Source organism: Ctenopharyngodon idella, chromosome 19 (genome assembly GCF_019924925.1).
Source record: "Ctenopharyngodon idella isolate HZGC_01 chromosome 19, HZGC01, whole genome shotgun sequence".
NCBI classification, from domain to species: domain Eukaryota; kingdom Metazoa; phylum Chordata; class Actinopteri; order Cypriniformes; family Xenocyprididae; genus Ctenopharyngodon; species Ctenopharyngodon idella.
This window is the reverse complement of record NC_067238.1, coordinates 4,348,233-4,365,704: the sequence shown is the minus strand read 5'-3', so window position 1 is coordinate 4,365,704 and position 17,472 is coordinate 4,348,233. Positions and strand designations below refer to the sequence as shown.

Sequence of the window (17,472 nt, the reverse complement as noted above, 5' to 3'; positions counted from 1 at the left end):
TTGCAGTGTGCAATACTTTAAATACGAAATCTAGACATTCAAGAGGTAATGCCAGAGCACGGGGATGCTGATGCTGTCTGGTGTCATGACTAATTGGTGACAGAATCATTAAAACACAAAAATCTTGTAGGAGCTTGCCAAAGGCAGACAAGCTTATTACTGTCTTGCCATTTCCCACCCTTCAACCAGCCAGATACAAATCTGTAATCAATAAAAGACAAAAGCGGTGGGTTTCAGGTCTCAGAAGACCTGAGTCTATTTATCAGACCTGACTGTTTTTTGTAATTCACACATAATGACATCTGATTCTGCGAGGAACTTTAATTCATCTGATATGTTGGGATGGTATGTATCTCAATTTACTATGATATTAAGTTGTAATGAGATGTGTTTCATTGCACCTTACAAATAAATAAATAAGTAAAATGACATGGCATATTCATTATACTACATTATATTATTTTTTCTGGTATAATTGCCATTCACACTGTATTGATTGATGCACACACATAATTGCATAACAGTGACAACTTAGAGCACTGCAGTGATAATGTATTTTTTTAGGTCAGCCAGGAAGTTAGCATCACCCTGCTTCCTTCAGATAATATCATGCACGCCTACCATGGCTCCTTCAGCAAAAATCCAGTAGGATCTTTCCATTGGCTTTTGGATTTTTGTAGAAAATAAGCTCTGTGACCAACAAATGTTTATGATTGTTATGCATTTTGTTCATTATAATATCTTCACAAATGAACACAACTTTAATTTTGAAGCCTAAGTACAATTGTTAGAAGTAAAAAAGATAAACATACTGTAAGCTATAAACTAATTGCTCGTTTCCACCGAGCGGTACGGTTTAGTACAGTTCAGTACGGTATGCAATTTTTGCCGTTTCCATTGTCAAAAGTTGTGAATGGTACCCTAATTCCGAACCGTACCGTACCACTTTTTTGGGACCCTTCCGTTGGGGTACCAAGCCCAATAGTACCAATAGTACCGGTACTAAAAGGGTGGAGCTACACTCACTGCAGAATGCTGATTGGTTGACACAGAATCGTCACTTGCGTGTGCTACAAGGGGAATGATAACACAAGAGGCACCACATAAATGTGGTTCAGGGAACGCATGCATTCATAATCTTCACTTCATGTAGGCTATATAACAAAACAAAATATAAAACATAACCCTGCCTATTTTCGTTTTCATTAAAAAAAAAGAAAAAAAAGAAACCTATTAATGTGTGGTTCAGGCTATATGTGCATATGTACTCTGATTATTTCCACTATATATCTAGCCTATAATAAAATGAAATAAGACAAAGCAACCCTGTCTCTTTTTGTTAAAAGTCAGTTTTAATTATCAATAATAGCCATTATAAAAGTAAAAAGTATAAAGTATACAAAGCAATTCAATAAGAAATAAAGACAAGCAAACAATTCAGTCAATGGTACAAAGTCAGAGCTCTAGTACAACGGTAAAGTTAAATAAATATATAAAGTTATGAAACTTCACCTTGCCCTCAGCCAAAACAACTTGCCCGGGAACAAATTATAAATTAATGAGACCAAAGATTGCCATTAGATATACACAAGACAAATGATATCTCATGTTTAACCACTACAGAGACATCTGAGCCAGCGGCAAATGTCAGAAGGACTAGCCGAGGTACGGCTGTTCTCGGCTGGGTACATTAGCACTGAGCGCCCGGGGCCAGTTGTTCAAAAAGTTTAATCTGGATCAGAAATACCTGGATTTGGAAATCCCATGTTTTGCTATCCAGGATCAGGTAATCCATCTTACTTTTGTGCTGGTTTTTCAAAGCAAAATTGAATTGGATCACCCTGATCCAGATACACACTTTCTAATATTACCAAATCTGGATTACTTGTGCTCTACGGAGCCCCTTAAGGGACATGGTGATAGAAAGAATATGAGACAGGGAAAAAAAAAAAAAAACAATGCTTCAATGCTTTTGCATTCTCTCAGAAAAATTCCACGTAGCGTTCACCCGAGAAACTTTGCATTCGCTTGCAAAGAACTTTTGACTGGTTCATCTCTTATGAACGTGCCAGTGTAGTTTACAAACAGTGATTAAAAGACACTTTGAATTAAAAATAATATTTTTGTTTGATATTTACAGCTGTTTGGGGATTATTTTACTGCACCAAAATCTCTTTTTTATTTTACAGTAGGTTACTGAAAGACTAAATATGTAGCCTAATGTCTAATTCATTACTTTAAAAGTTAACTAATCAAGAGCACAATAAAAAAACATGTGTGTGTATTTATATTAAGTGATAAAAATGTTGTATTTTTTTACCAGTTTTATTACATTTTTGTTCTTGAAATCCACCCTTCTGACGGGATCAGTATAATCCAGATTTTTTTGGATCAAAGGTATCCCAATCTTACTAAAAAGTCTGAACAACACAAATTGATGATTTTATCCAGATCAAAACCAAGATTGGATTTTGTGATCTAATCTGATTTCAGAATCCTTTTTTGCTTTTGAAAAACCCATTTTCAAGATTTGATCCAATCCGATAGCCGAAATCCGATCAGATTACTTTTGAACAACTGGCCCCTGGGCCCAGTTTTTCAAAAAATGTACTCTGGATCAAATTTATCCGGATTTCGAAATCCCAAATCCGGATTCATGTTTTGCTATCCAGGATCACCTGATCCAGCTTACTTTTATGCCAGTTTTTTTAAAGGAACATTGGATTGGATCACCGCGATACAAATACCAAATTTCAGGATTACCAAATCCTGTTTACCAGAGCCTTAAATGGAACCAACAGTGTAGCCTACTGGCTTAGCAAAGAACACCAGGTAGGCAAAATACCGTGGCCACAAATAGCCATTGTTTGTTTTAATTGTAAGAAACAGAAACACTGTAATAAACAAACATTTTACATTCCTTATTTTGTTATAATGTTAAATAACAAAACAAAAACAATACTATCCAATAGTCAAAAATCATTTACAGGACAGACACCAGCTCTTTCCATCTCTGCCTTTAAAAGAGGTATCTCCATCTGCACTTTTTTCTGCTGTAGTTGGGTTAGCAAGATTTGTTCTTTACCCAGTTCAATTTGTACTTCTGCTCTTTCGATTTCCCGTTTCAGAAGCAACTCACAGCTGTCACCATCCTGGTTTGTAGCTGAGGAACGTTTGTGTTTTCTTGTAGGAACGTCTTGGACTGTCTTCATTACATCCACTGGGGATCTATCTTCCTCTCAATCACTATAGTTAAGTCCAGGACAAACATTTGCTCTGCAGGAGAATTTTGCTCACATTCTTCTGAAGTCCTAGTCTCTGTAATTGTGGCCTCTCCATCTGCTTCTATGCCTTAAATGCCATGCAGAGCCTCTGATTTTTCTCCTCCTATGATATCAAGGACCATATCAGTGAACTCACCCCTCTTATATGGTTTGTTACCTGTTTGGGGGTTCTTGGCTTCAGTTAGGTCTTTCGTTGCCTTGGTCCTAAGGTTCTTCCATTGCAACAAAACTTGTTTTATGGTCCTCTTTTGGCCAGACTCCATGGCATTGACATGATTGGTTATGTCCTCCCAAATGTTGTGTTTTCCTTTTTTGGTCACTTCTCCACCCTTTGCTGAGCTGAAACCTCCTACTATCGAGGCAAAATTGGCCCGAACACCCTCCAGCAGTGCACAGGTTTCTGCCACAGTGAAATTAGGCCCTTTTGAGTCTAGGGTTCCAACTCTTTGGTGTAGCCAACACTGATCTTAAAAGCCTTGAGCATCATTGCTTTGGCTTGTACTCAATTAGGCTTACACCAATCAGCTCATTGCTGGTTAATGGGTGACACCATTTAAACACATCATGTCTTTGCACTCATTTCTCTTAGCCTACAGAGGGATCCACATGGCGGGTATTGTTCATCGTTACCGTAGGAGAAGGTACCATCAAAGGGTACATGCTGAGCATGCCAAACCACTCGAGCAATACACATCAGAAGAACTGTATGCACGTTTTCGCTTTGGGAGAGATGACATTAAGTACATTGCACATCTTGTCAGGCCAACACTCCAACACCAAACCCAAAGGAGTCATGCTTTATCTGTGGAGGAACAGTGCTTAATCGCTCTGCGCTTTTACTCATGTGGGATTTTCTACCAAGTAATTGGTGACAATATGGGAGTGAGAAAAGCAACCGTGAGTAATGTGGTGAAGGCTATGTCAGTAGCACTGGGCAGTCTGATCAATCAATTTGTTTCCTTTCCCAAGGATGACCAGACAGTTCAGACTAAGCACAAGTTTTTTTTCAAATGGGGAACATGCCTAGCACTATTGGTGCTATTGATCGTACTCATGCACATATCCAAGCACCTTGTGAAAGGGAGTGGGAGTATGTCAATCGAAAGGGGAGGCACAGCATCAACATCCAACTTGTGGGCAACGCCAACCTCATAATAACCAACTGTGTTGTGAAATGGCCAGGGTCTGTTCATGATGCACGTATTCTAAGAGAAAGTGCACTATACAGAGAGCTTCAATCCCACCGACCAAATGGCATAGTATTGGGAGACAGCGCGTATCCACTCCTACCATGGCTAATGACCCCTTTTTCAGTTGCAAACACACCTGAGCAGGCACGTTTAAACTCCTCACATTGCAAAACAAGATGTGCCATTGAACGCTTAAATGGAGTCCTGAAGAGATGGTTTGCGTGTCTTACCTACTTGCGAGTAAAACCCAAGGTGGCATGCAACATAATCCTTGCCTGTATTGTTTTGCATAACATCGCCACCAGGCGTCATGTCCTTCTTGATGACAATTTTGATGGACCTGAGCCTGATGTAGAACCAGAACAGCCGCCAATGTTCTTACCTAATGAAGGACACACTGGACATGCAATTAGAGATGCAATTGTGATAAATTACTTTTAACTAGGCTACTGAATATATTTGTTGTTTGTCATTGCCATTAATATACTGTGGAATTATAGAGCTGTGAGCAACAGTGACATTTATTTGACAGCTGATAGCATTGAGATTTTTTTTGTTTGTTTTTGTTGTTTACCATATCTCATTAGATGTGACATGGTTCATATATGCTTCAAATATGAAGAAATGTATATATCATCAGTAAATATTGATTTTGTGATCATTGACTGTATAATTGACTTGATTTTATTTGGTTCGAAAAAAACTGAATCCACCCTTCTGATGGGATCAGGATGAACCTGTTTTTTTTTGTTTTTTTTTGGATCAAATAGATTCCAAACCGAGTTCAAAGTTTTGAAAAACCCAAAGGGCAGGTTTGATCCAGTCAAATGTACATCAAATGTAAGATCAGATTACATGCTCTGATCTTAGTTCGGAATCCCTCTTTTGCTTTTGAAAAACCCATTTCCAAGATTTGATCCAATCCGTGATCCGAAATCCCACTGGATTACTTTTAAAAAAACTGGGCGCTGGATCTCTCAACTCCGACAACTGCATTCTTGTCTGAAAAACTTTTAAAACTACATTTCAAGACACAGTACCATACTGTACTGTACTGAACCATACCGCTCCGTGGAAACGAGCCATATCTACACCGTGGTCACACAACTTCAGTGTCACCATCACAAGGCTTCTTTCCCTAAAAGTCTGAGTTAGTTTGCAAGAGCACAATTATAAACAGTGAAGCTGTAAATGGCAATCATGATGCCATGATGAATCATAATATCAGAGCTCCATTGATCATGGCTTTTCAGAGATTGTATATTATAGGGAGATGAGAGGGTCTGTATCTCTTACCATTGGAGAAAGCATAACGGGTAACTTAATCACGTGCGGAGCTCGTCGGTCCATCTGGCCATCTGATCATTCTGATTGGCTGTTCAGCTACTGCCACCTGCTGGTACGGAAAGGCATTTCATCTTACGCAGGCGCAGAACGGACGTGCTACTTGGCCGTCGGCTGTCGAGCGTCGGCTTGGTGTGTCAGGGCAACTTTGGACCCAGACGCTGCCGACGTGAGCCAACCCCGCACTCTGCTTTTGTCGCCACTAGTTCGTCGGCGTCGGCTTAGTGTGTTCCTGCCTTTAGTCAACTCATAGTTCAAGTTTTAACTCCGAGTTGGTTGAACCTCGTTATTGAAACGGGCCCCAGGTTGTCATTTCAGCATGTTTCCAATAACAACGTCTGATGTTTATGTTTTACATGGCATGAGAAAGTCACATAAACCATGTAAAATATGATCTGAGCAGTCAGACTGAAATGGATTTCCAGAACGTTTTAAATAGGATTTAAAACCACATATGAATGTATCTATAAAAAATAAATAAATAAATAAACAGGGGTCTTTCTTTCTTAAAAACGTGAGGTAAATCCCTGTGTTACCACTGCATGGCTTCATTTGTTAGGTGGTCTGAAGCAAAACATAATAGCAGACAACAGAGTTTATTAAAATGAGGGCCAAAAATTAGTATTTATTTACCGGTGCGAAAAACTCGTCCATTGTGGCTTGCAGGTAAGGCAACGGCTTATTTGTTTCCACTAGATTCTCTTGTGTATTAATTATCAATTGGTCGTCACCCTATACAAAGCCCACACAACAATAAAGCAACCAGTAGGTAAGGCAATATTCTTTAACTTTGTTGGTTTTTGCAGTGCTGTCATGCAAGATATGTCTACAAATGTTTTAACCAAATTTGAGTATCCAGAAATATGATTTATGGAGTATTTTGTATGCTTGTACTGCTGTGTCATATTTCCTAATCTTCTTAAGATTGCACCCCATGTCTTTTTCATAAGTGTTTCCTTTTTCTCTTGTTTTAGGACAATTCTGGAGAAAATGGGACTGCTGAGGAAGGTCACTCCGTTGCAGGCAAAAAAATAAAATAAAATAAAATAATAAAAAAAAAAGACAACGTAAAAAAAATACAAAGTATGCAAATTATTAAAATTATTATATAATTTAATTAATATATAATTATAATTTGTAAATCAAACAAAGAAGAACTTGTTTTACACATTATTTTATTTTTATATAATTTATAATTTTCAAATGAAACTAATTTCTGTGTATTATTTTTATTTTTATTTTATGTTAAAATTTGTAAATGAAACATTAAAATGTCAATGCATGTTAAAATTTGTAAATGAAACAGAAAATTTTTTTGAACATTATTTATTTTTTCTTATGTAAGGTATAATTTGTAAACGATACAAAATAAGTTAATATTTTTGAAAAAAATATATAATATCTAATACAAAATCTAATATCTATGTCTAAAAAGTCAGTTTTTCATAAAAAGTACAATATTTGCCTCTGAGTGAAAATCTAAAGTACTTGTTACATCTGTCAGCTGCAGATGCAATTATTTACCAGCAGATGGCCGCCTTCTTTATTGTCACACTCTGTTATTCCCGGACTCTTAGTTTATCAGTTTCAGCTGTGTCATGTTTAAACCATGTAATTAACTCTCTCTATTTATACTCCTCTAGGCTTTGTATCATTATCAAGTCTTGTTTTGTGTTACTGACAGTTTTCTGAGTAGTCTTGTTGTTCCTGGTTCTGATATCTTCCTTGTCTTGGATTTGGACTGATAACTTGTGTTTTGATCCTCTGCCTGGTTTTTGGACTATGACTGTGGATTATATTTTCTCATTAAACTGCACATGGATCCTCACTCTCTGTGCTCAGTGCTGTCCTTTTTCTAACAGAAGACTTCATCAAATATGGATCCAGCAGTTGAGTTAGTCCGCATGCGCCAAGGTAATCGCACCCTCAAAGAGCACATTCAGATCTTCCTGGACATTGCAAATGTTTCTGAACTGCCAGATTGTGTTCTCATTGACTTTTTCTGTTACGGGCTTAACTTTCCACTCAAAGACAAGTTAATCCATGCTGCTCCTCAAGGGTCGTTCAGTGAATTTCTGGATTATGCATTGTTAAGTGGGTCCCCTTTCACTGTGGGAGTGGCTGACGGGGACGCTTCGCTTGAATAAATTTTTTTTTTTTTTTTTTTTTTTTTTTTTTTTTCCTTTTGGGGAGGGGGCTATGTGAGAAGCTCCGATGGCCACGGAGCTTGGCCAGCACTGTCCATCTGTACCCACTCTAATGCTAACGACCCCAGTGATTACAACGCTCACCAGTGCAGTCACGTCAGAACCTCTAGCCATCAGCGCAGCGATGCCTGAGCTCCCAGCAGTCAGGATCTCCAACCCAAAGCCTCTAGTTAAGGATGAGACCTTTCAGTCTTCAGCAATCACAGACACCATCCCTGTGTTCCCGGGAGTCGTTGAGGATGCCAAAGCCTTCCATCCATGTTGGGGCTTGATAATTAAATTGGCTGATCCACCTCTAAGAACAGTCAGAAAACCTGTCTTCCCAAAGCTACAATCCTTAAATATTCCTGCTGACACTTCTCTGGTCCCCGAGATCATTCTGCCGCCTTCTGTGCTTTCAGAGATGGCAGTGGTGTTTTTGGTGCGTTTGGGCGACGCTCGTCGACGCGGCTTTGAACAAGACTGTGGTGTGTTTGGTTGTGTGTGTGTGTGTGTGTTTTTTTTTTTTTTTTTTTTTTTTTTTTTTTTTTTTTTTAAAATCAGTGCCAGAACATGCTCCAGTCCACAAATCCTCTCCTCAGTCAGCCTGTTTGAGTTTATGAATCTGCTCCTGAGTGTGTTCCTGAACCCAAGTCTGTTTCTGAGTCTAAGAGTTGGTTCCTGTCAATGAGTCTGTGCACTCTGAACCTGCACCTGTCCACAAACCTGATACCCAGTCTACTCCTGAGGTCAATTCAGGTCTTGTACTTCCTTTTGAATATTGCCTTGAGTCTACATTGGTTAACTCTGCCACTCCAGTCACTAATGTGGATGTCAAGTCTGTATGCCTTGTCATTTTGAGAAGTCTACCTGGTCCTGGTTTACTGCTGATCCACCTTGGGAGATTCTGGTTCCATCTGCCTGGCTCTGGTGGTCGTCGGCTTCACCCTGGAGACCTTCTGTCTAGCGTGCTCTGCCATGGTCATCCGCTGTCCAACGTTCTCCGCCTTGGCCAACTTCGGCTTTACGATTTCCCCACATCCTGCTTGCTGGTCTCTGGCTCTCAGCTCTGCTTCTTCTCTTGTGTCTGTTTCTGCGCCATGGTCCTGGCTCACCTTCCCGCCCCCAGATCCGCCTCCCCTCCACCTCCCACCAGTTCTGTGTTGGAGCATCTGGAAGCCACTCCTTCAAGGAGGGGCTATGTTACGTCTGTCAGCTGTGGATGCAGTTATTTACCAGCAGATGGCAGCCTTCCTTATTGTCACACTCTTATTCCCGGACCCCATTTCCCAGAACTCTCTGCTCATTAGTTGATCAGTTTCAGCTGTGTCTTGTTTAAACCATGTAATTAACTCATGTCTATTTATACTCCTAGGCTTTGTATCAGCATGAAGTTTTGTTACTGGCAGTTGAATAGTCTTGTTGTTCCTGGTTCTGATATCTGCCTTGTCTTGGATTTGGACTGAACTTGTGTCTTGACCCTCTGCCTGGTTTTTGGACTATGACCGTGGACTGCATGTGGATCCTCACTCTCTGTGCTCAGTGCTGTCTTTTCATAACCGTACTTAAATTATATTTAAATTCAGAATAAGTGTTTTGTTATGTTCTACCACTGGTTCTTTGGAAAATGAAACTAACAATTGTCACAATATTAAACATTTATTTTTTTATTTTTTTTAATTAAAGTAAATTGAAACCCTTTAATTGCATTTAAAAGTGTAATCCATCGGTCTCAACATGAGTGCCGGTAACTGAATATCAAAGTGTGGTTTGAACACCCTGCCCACCAGCTGAACTGGAAGTTTTGATTGGTTTTGCACCTGAGCCAGACCTGTCAGTTATTGCCTGAAGCCAGGGCTCCAGCCCAGTAGTTAAAGTGCCTGTCAAGTGTATGGGATAACTATTGCATTATTCCAAATAAACAAAGAATTCAACAAATGTAAAGAGTTTCACAAAAATGAATAAAATTCACAAAAATTGAGATTTGCAAGTAAGTGTTTTATGTCACAAATACAACTCTGCCTGACATTCATTTGTACATCGATTCCTGTGCATTTGTGAAGGACTAAACTACTCAATTCATATGGATTAGTTTTATGATCTCTCCATGAACTTTTTGAAGCGTCAAAGTGTCAGTTGCATAGCTGTCAATGGAGGGACAGGAAGCTCTCAAAAAAGATCTTCATTTGTGTTCCGAAGATGAACGAAAGTCTTACCGGTTCAGAACATGAGGGTGAGTAATTAATGAGAGTTTTCATTTTGGGGGGAACTATCCCTTTAATTAAGCTGGGTACTTGCTAAAACAGGTCACTCACTTTTGGGAACATGAATAAAAATGAGAAAGTGAGTTCATAACTGTGTAATTTAGTTAAGTTGGATTCAGATCATTCCCACCAGAATGACATATTCAGGTCAATATTTGTGATCATATAGTAATAATAGTGATCATAATAGTAATCAGCCAATGTGTAGGAATGGATTCCTCTCATGTGACTCTTTTTTTTTCACTAATGTTGCTCATGGAACACAATAGAGCCAGTATCTGTGACATTTCTACTTTAATTAGTTATTTTTTTATTGGACTGCTAAAAGTGAATTAAATTTTCTTCAAATCTGAATTAAAAATAACTACTAACTACTCATTAGGATTGTACTAATTTTAAAAAGTTAATTGCTCCATGCTGTTTCGCTATTTTTAAAGTTATATGCAGTATATCCTGCTCAATCAGCAGTTTGGTAGTAATGCATTCTAAACATAGCCTGAGATTCTTCCATCCTTTTTGTTGGGTGTTTGACAGAGATGAAGCCAATGAAAAGGTGATTACATTGTTTAATCATATAAGGCACTTTCTCATATCACTTTGCTGTTGGCTCTAGTAATCCATCTCTCATCCAAATGACTTTTTAATGAACAGTCAGTGGTTCTGAATAAGTCCTTTGTTCTTCTGTTAGGCAAACGTCACAGAATAATATATGAACGTCATGAATAATATATGAAAGGCGAATGTTAACTGAATGTGGTTCTTAATCTAAATTTTGTGCAGTTCAATAACAATAAAAATGGTAAAGGGGTTTTTGTCATGATTAGTCTTTTATTTTTATTTATTTATTTTTTTTATTGTTATTTTTTGTAAGCTCTTTGTTTGAGTTTGGTTACTTTACACCAGTGGTTCTCAACCTTTTTTACCCCAAGGCCCCCTTCTTCTCTGAATCAATACTGCAAGGATCCCCCCTCCCACACTCAATGTTATTACTTTTAACAAAATAAATTCAAGATAGATTTAAAACTTCTGTTTTTTTTGTTTTTTTTTGTTTGTTTGTTTGTTTGTTTTTTTGTGCAAACATACTTCGCAAAATGTCACTGCACACATTCTTTACAGCTTAAAAAGTACTTACTCTGCTCAGTTATACAGTAACTTAAACAAATAAGCACAAGTCAGCCTGCCACACCAAATAAGACCACAGAGAAACACCAGACTACATTTAGCTACTATATGAATCCATTCAGAATTATTAAACACACCAAAATACAAATTAAAAATAAAAACATTCTTACAGTTTTTTTCAACTGCTTACACACAAAATCGTTACTTGTCACACAATTTCTGAAACCTGACACTCAAACAGCAGAACCACACACCAAATCTGCAAAACCATACACTAATTCTCGGCCTTCGACTTCGTTTTCGATTTCATAAAACACTTTTTGTAAAACACAACACACAATTCTCTGTGTAACACACAAAATTCTAACAGGAAGTATCTTGATTTCCTTTTCAAACACAACCAATCAAAATGCCACACTAATTCATCAGTGCCTCACACTAACTCCTCACATGTTCAAACACTCATTGCTTTACTTAACACCAACTCTCTCACACACACACACACACACACACACACACACACACACACACACACACACACACACACACACACACACACACACACGCGCGCGCTGGGTTTCCATGTTTTATGGGGACATTCCATAGGTGTAATGGTTTTTATACTGTATATTCTGTATATAAATGTCCCCAAAAAGTCAAAATGCACTGGTATTACTATACTTGTGAAGACATATGGTCCCCTACCAGGACACAAATACACACCATTCCTTTGGAATATTCACCTTTTTCAAAATTATGGTAGTTTTTTTTTTTTTTTTTTTTGTCCAACTACACATGGTTGATGTATTATATTTTCTTACGTACTGTGCAATACTGTATTCACAGCCACAAATGCTTACAGTAAAATAAATAAATAAATAAAAAATAGTTTTGAATAACTGTGTGTATATCCAAAAATATAATATTACGGCAAATGTGTTGGAAAAGTAAAACAAAAATGTTTGCTTTTAAGATGTGTTTGTGATATTTTGAATACAGTGCTTAATTTTGCAAGAGATGTGAGGCATTTTGCATTTTGTGTGCGCAATTCTTGGATTTGTGTGTAAAGTTTTGAAAAAAAAGAGGCAAAGTTTTGAAAATGTGTGTAAGCAGTTAAAAAAAAACGGTAATGTGTAGAAACTCAGGGAGCTGAAGGCGGGTCGATGTGAACAGTTCCTCTGTCAGAACAAGCATCCGTGTCTGTGTTTGGAGCATCTGATGCCCATGTGTACATAAACATCACTGATCCTCACAAACTTCTCCAAAGCACACTTCCTCGGCAAGCATCCATTATAAATTAATTATTTGACAACTATGCAAATATACTGAACTGTGTTCATGCAGAAATACGATGTTATAGTGATCAGTGAGCCGAGAGCACACATACATTACATGGTTTGTTTGCGTATCAATAATAACGGACTTGCGCATGCCTAATGTATGACTCCTGTGTGTCACTGTAATCGTCTTTACTTCATTACAATTGTCATCCATCAAAACTTTATTAGCAACACTGTTTTTTTTTATCCAACTGAGAGAGTTTGCGTATTCTGTTGTTCATGAAGCGGTTGGGTGTTTTGAGCCGCCGTTCAGACTGTATTTTCACACAGTGTGGTGAGAAATGGCTTGGAATGCTCCAAAATATGTACAACAGAGGTGGTGCTTTGGTAATTTTTTAATTTAACGTATTAATAATATAATTAATTAATTATATTACAGTTTTTTTCTTGATTGCTTAAACACTATAACCAGGCTTTTGAACTAAAATTTCAAAACCATAACACCATTCATCAAAAAGCACACCCATTTCCCTAAACAATAAACACTATTCCCTTGTTTTGACACATTGGGGTTGTCAGATTTGTTGAACTGTCACTGCAAACCTCTACACACAAATCCCTTCATTTCTCATTGCCTACACGATGTTGTCATTTAGAAAGCACTAGCATTCAATACTGTTCACTCAAGTCAGCACAACTTCAGCTCAATTAGCACACAATTACCCAGGTGGAAACACAGTAAAATTTATCACACACCAATCAGAACCTTCAATAGATTTGAAGAACAATGGATCCAGATTTTAGAACAATGGATCCAGAAAGACATGAAGGAAGAGGTCGAAGACACCGGAGAGGAGGCGGAGGAAGAGCAGTAGGGAGTGGAGGAAGAGGTGAAAGAAGAGGTGGAGGGGGAGGAGGAGAACAACGAGGAAGAGGAAAAGCAAGGTCAAGGGCAAGGAGACAAGCAGTCTCAGATGAAATTCGTGCCACTCTAGTTGACCATGTCTTTGTCCATGGTATGAGTATGAGGGAGGCTGGGCAATGAGTACAGCCTAATTTGAGTCGCTTCACTATTACTTTGATCACAAGAAGCTTCAGGGAGGAAAACAGGTAGGTGTACTTCAGACTGATCTCTACTGTAACCTGAGTGCTGTACTCTGTGCTGTTACAGCACATACATGTACTGTAGCTGATGCACTATACTACTGTAATAAAAAGAAATGCCTCACAAATAGACAGAGTTTCTGTATGCTTCCATTTTGTAAAAAGGATCTGTTACAGTTACAGTAATCAGTACTTCTGTTTCTGTAGGACACAAAAACAACCACCTGGTGGAGGCAGGCTAAGACTCTTGTCGGAGGAGCAAGAGAGGGAGCTGGTAAATATGGTCATTGCCATCAATGTAATCTGCATGCAAGAGATTCAAAAGGAGAGTGTCTGAAGATAATCACCAATTTTGAGGGATAAATGCCATCAGCCTCTTCACAATTGATCATATCCTCCGAAAGCACAGGTTTCGGATAAAGCGGGCCTACCGTGTCCCTTTCAAATGAAACTCTGACAAAGTGAACCCTCTTGTTTCAGGTTAGTCATTATTGGCCATCGGGCTATTGTGAATGTTCCTGGCCAGCGAGGAGGGAATGTCACTATGTATGCGGCCATCAGCCAAAGAGGGGTACTGCACCGCCATGCCATTCTTTTCAATTCAATTCAATTCACATTTATTTGTATAGCGCTTTTCACGATACATATCGTTTCAAAGCAGCTTTACAGAGAAAGCATATCAACATTACAATTTGGAGACTGCAGTTAGCTAATAATGTAATAATTTAGGCGATTAACATACAATCACTGTTAGCAATGTAATTGGAGGTAGAAGCACAGAGCTCCTGGAAAAATGAATTACATATTAACAATAATTAGGATTTATAGAATGTGAATGTGCGTGTTGATCCAGATGTTGCATCTTCTGAAGTCATCGCAGGAGTTGGCGCCGTCTCTTCCAAAGTTTTAGTCATCTGAGGTCTTCTTAAGAGGCTGGATCCAAACTGAAACTGATGTACTCTCTAGTCACCTCGGGACGGGCGTCCCGAGGTAAAACAGAAAAGCAAATGGAGAATAATTAGCATAGCTGCTGTTCATAACATTAAGCAAAGATAGTCATGTGCAATTGATCTGATATGAGATGGATTATGTGAATGCTTGGCTGAAGAGATGTGTCTTTAATCTAGATTTAAACTGGGTGAGCGAGTCTTGGACCCTGTAATACTATGCTCCTCCTTGGTTTCCTTGATGGTCTAAGAGAGTGTGTGTTCCAGCTTGACCAGAGGGAGCCAGCACAACCAGAGCAGCCTCACTACGTTGTTGTTTGGGATAACGTCAGCTTCCATTGCACTGTTCTGGTTTGTGACTGGTTTACCAATAACCTTACATCCGCGTTTACCTCCTCCAGGCCATGGAAGAAGCCTGCCTAGACATTTCAATTGATGCATGCCAGGGGTGGATCAGGCATGTAAGAGGATTTTACCCCCGCTGCTTTGCTAGGGCCAATATAGCCTGTGACTTTGATGAGATTCTCTGGCCTGTCCCACACCAAAGACGGGATGCTGGGGCAGATTATTTTTTTTATTTTTTTTTTTTTTTGTGTGTGTGTGTGTGTGTGTGTGTGTATTGTTCTGTACTGTACTGTACTGCATACACACATTTTCAAAACTTTACCTCTTTTTTTTCAAAACTTTACACACAAAATTGCACACAAAATGCCTCACATCTCTGGCAAAATGAAGCACTGCATTCAAAATATCACAAACACATCTCAAAAGCAAACATTTGTCTTACGTTGCAAACACCTTTGCCAGAATATTTTATTTTTGAATATATCGTATGCACAGAAGACACTTAAATGCTTGCCAGAAGACAAATTAAGTACAATATTCCTTGATCTTCAAATTCAAAAAGTCCCCCTTTATAAATTCAGCTTTTTTTTTTTTTTTTTTTATTGTCTTGTGGACTTTATGTAAACATCGTTTATGTAAAAAATCTTATTCAGGACAGTACTAAATAAAAAATAACATGTATATTGTATGATCACTTTATTTTGTTAAAATTATTCACATATTCAGATTCTGCAAGTGGTTCACAAACTTTCAAGCAGCACTGTATATAGGCAAGCAGAGACTTGGGCATGTAAACTCATATGTAGTCATTTTTAAAGTTTAATCTACTGATTCCAAATTTATATTTCATATTTTCTGTATACATTTATGTTCAATTTAGGCCCCGTCCACATGCAGCCAGATCTTTTCCTATTCAATCTTTTTTTTTCCTCGTCTCAAGAAATATCTGCGTACACACGAAACCGGCTCAAAACGATGTAGTATACATGCCAGACCTGTATGTGGCGCTGTAATTCTGCCACTGAGATACACTTAAAACAGAGAATAAGACTTGGAGCATGCGCATAAACCTTGCGTGCCCTATACAAACTTTAGTAAAGCTTAGAAATAACGCTTTATTTTGGCTCAGTAGCTTCTGCAGCACGAACACAAGCATCTAGAGTCTGCTATTGTTGTTGTTGTTGTTGTTGCTGTTTTGTGCTGTTAGCGGTGTCTGATTAGGGTCGACACGTGGGGTGATGACATCATCGTTTCACAAAATATACAGATAGGCTGTACACACGAAAATGCAAGGGTGTGGTTTTCAGATTTATCCACTCTGGGACCCAGATTCACCTTCTGAAAACGCCGGATTCGTCTGGACGAAACGCCTATCCGATATAAATTTTTTGCGTATACACCTAAACACGTCTCCGTGTGGACAGGGCCTCAAACTAAATGTTTAATAATGACTGTTTTTGCTTAAAATGCTCATGTGAAATGGATTAGAGGTGTAATTATATTAATCATATAAAATAATTATAATAAATAATCATCGCTAAAAGCCAGACAATTTTGTATTTTAAATATATATATATATATATATATATATATATACAGTGGGTACGGAAAGTATTCAGACCCCCTACATTTTTAACTCTTTGTTATATTGCAGCCATTTGCTAAAATCATTTAAGTTCATTTTTTTCCCTCATTAATGTACACACAGCACCTCATATTGACAGAAAAACACAGAATTGTTGACATTTTTGCAGATTTATTAAAAAAGAAAAACTGAAATATCACATGGTCCTAAGTATTCAGACCCTTTGCTGTGACACTCATATATTTAACTTAGGTGCTGTCCATTTCTTCTGATCATCCTTGAGATGGTTCTACACCTTCATTTGAGTCCAGCTGTGTTTGATTATACTGATTGGATTTGATTAGGAAAGCCACACACCTGTCTATATAAGACCTTACAGCTCACAGTGCATGTCAGAGCAAATGAGAATCATGAGGTCAAAGGAACTGCCTGAAGAGCTCAGAGACAGAATTGTGGCAAGGCACAGATCTGGCCAAGGTTACAAAAAAATTTCTGCTGCAATTAAGGTTCCTAAGAGCACAGTGGCCTCCATAATCCTTAAATGGAAGACGTCTGGGACGACCAGAACCCTTCCTAGAGCCAGCCGTCCGGCCAAACTGAGCTATCGGGGGAGAAGAGCCTTGGTGAGAGAGGTAAAGAAGAACCCAAAGATCACTGTGGCTGAGCTCCAGAGATGCAGTTGGGCGATGGGAGAAAGTTGTAGAAAGTCAACCATCACTGCAGCCCTCCACCAGTCGGGGCTTTATGGCAAAGTGGCCCGACGGAAGCCTCTCCTCAGTGCAAGACACATGAAAAAACACCCGAAGGACTCCAAGATGGTG

The 17,472-nt window shown here is 38.6% G+C and overlaps 1 long non-coding RNA gene and 1 pseudogene across 1 annotated transcript in view; one reads left to right on the top strand and one right to left on the bottom strand.

Annotated features, from left to right (window-relative positions):
• Positions 1 to 17,472, bottom strand: part of LOC127500783 (uncharacterized) — a 78,384-nt gene that overhangs the window by 4,492 nt on the left and 56,420 nt on the right. The window contains exon 2 of the long non-coding RNA XR_007926422.1: positions 5,771 to 5,867. This is a non-coding gene — a long non-coding RNA (uncharacterized LOC127500783). The remainder of the gene's footprint in view (positions 1 to 5,770; positions 5,868 to 17,472) is intronic.
• On the top strand, positions 3,065 to 5,586 carry LOC127500774 (putative nuclease HARBI1; annotated as a pseudogene).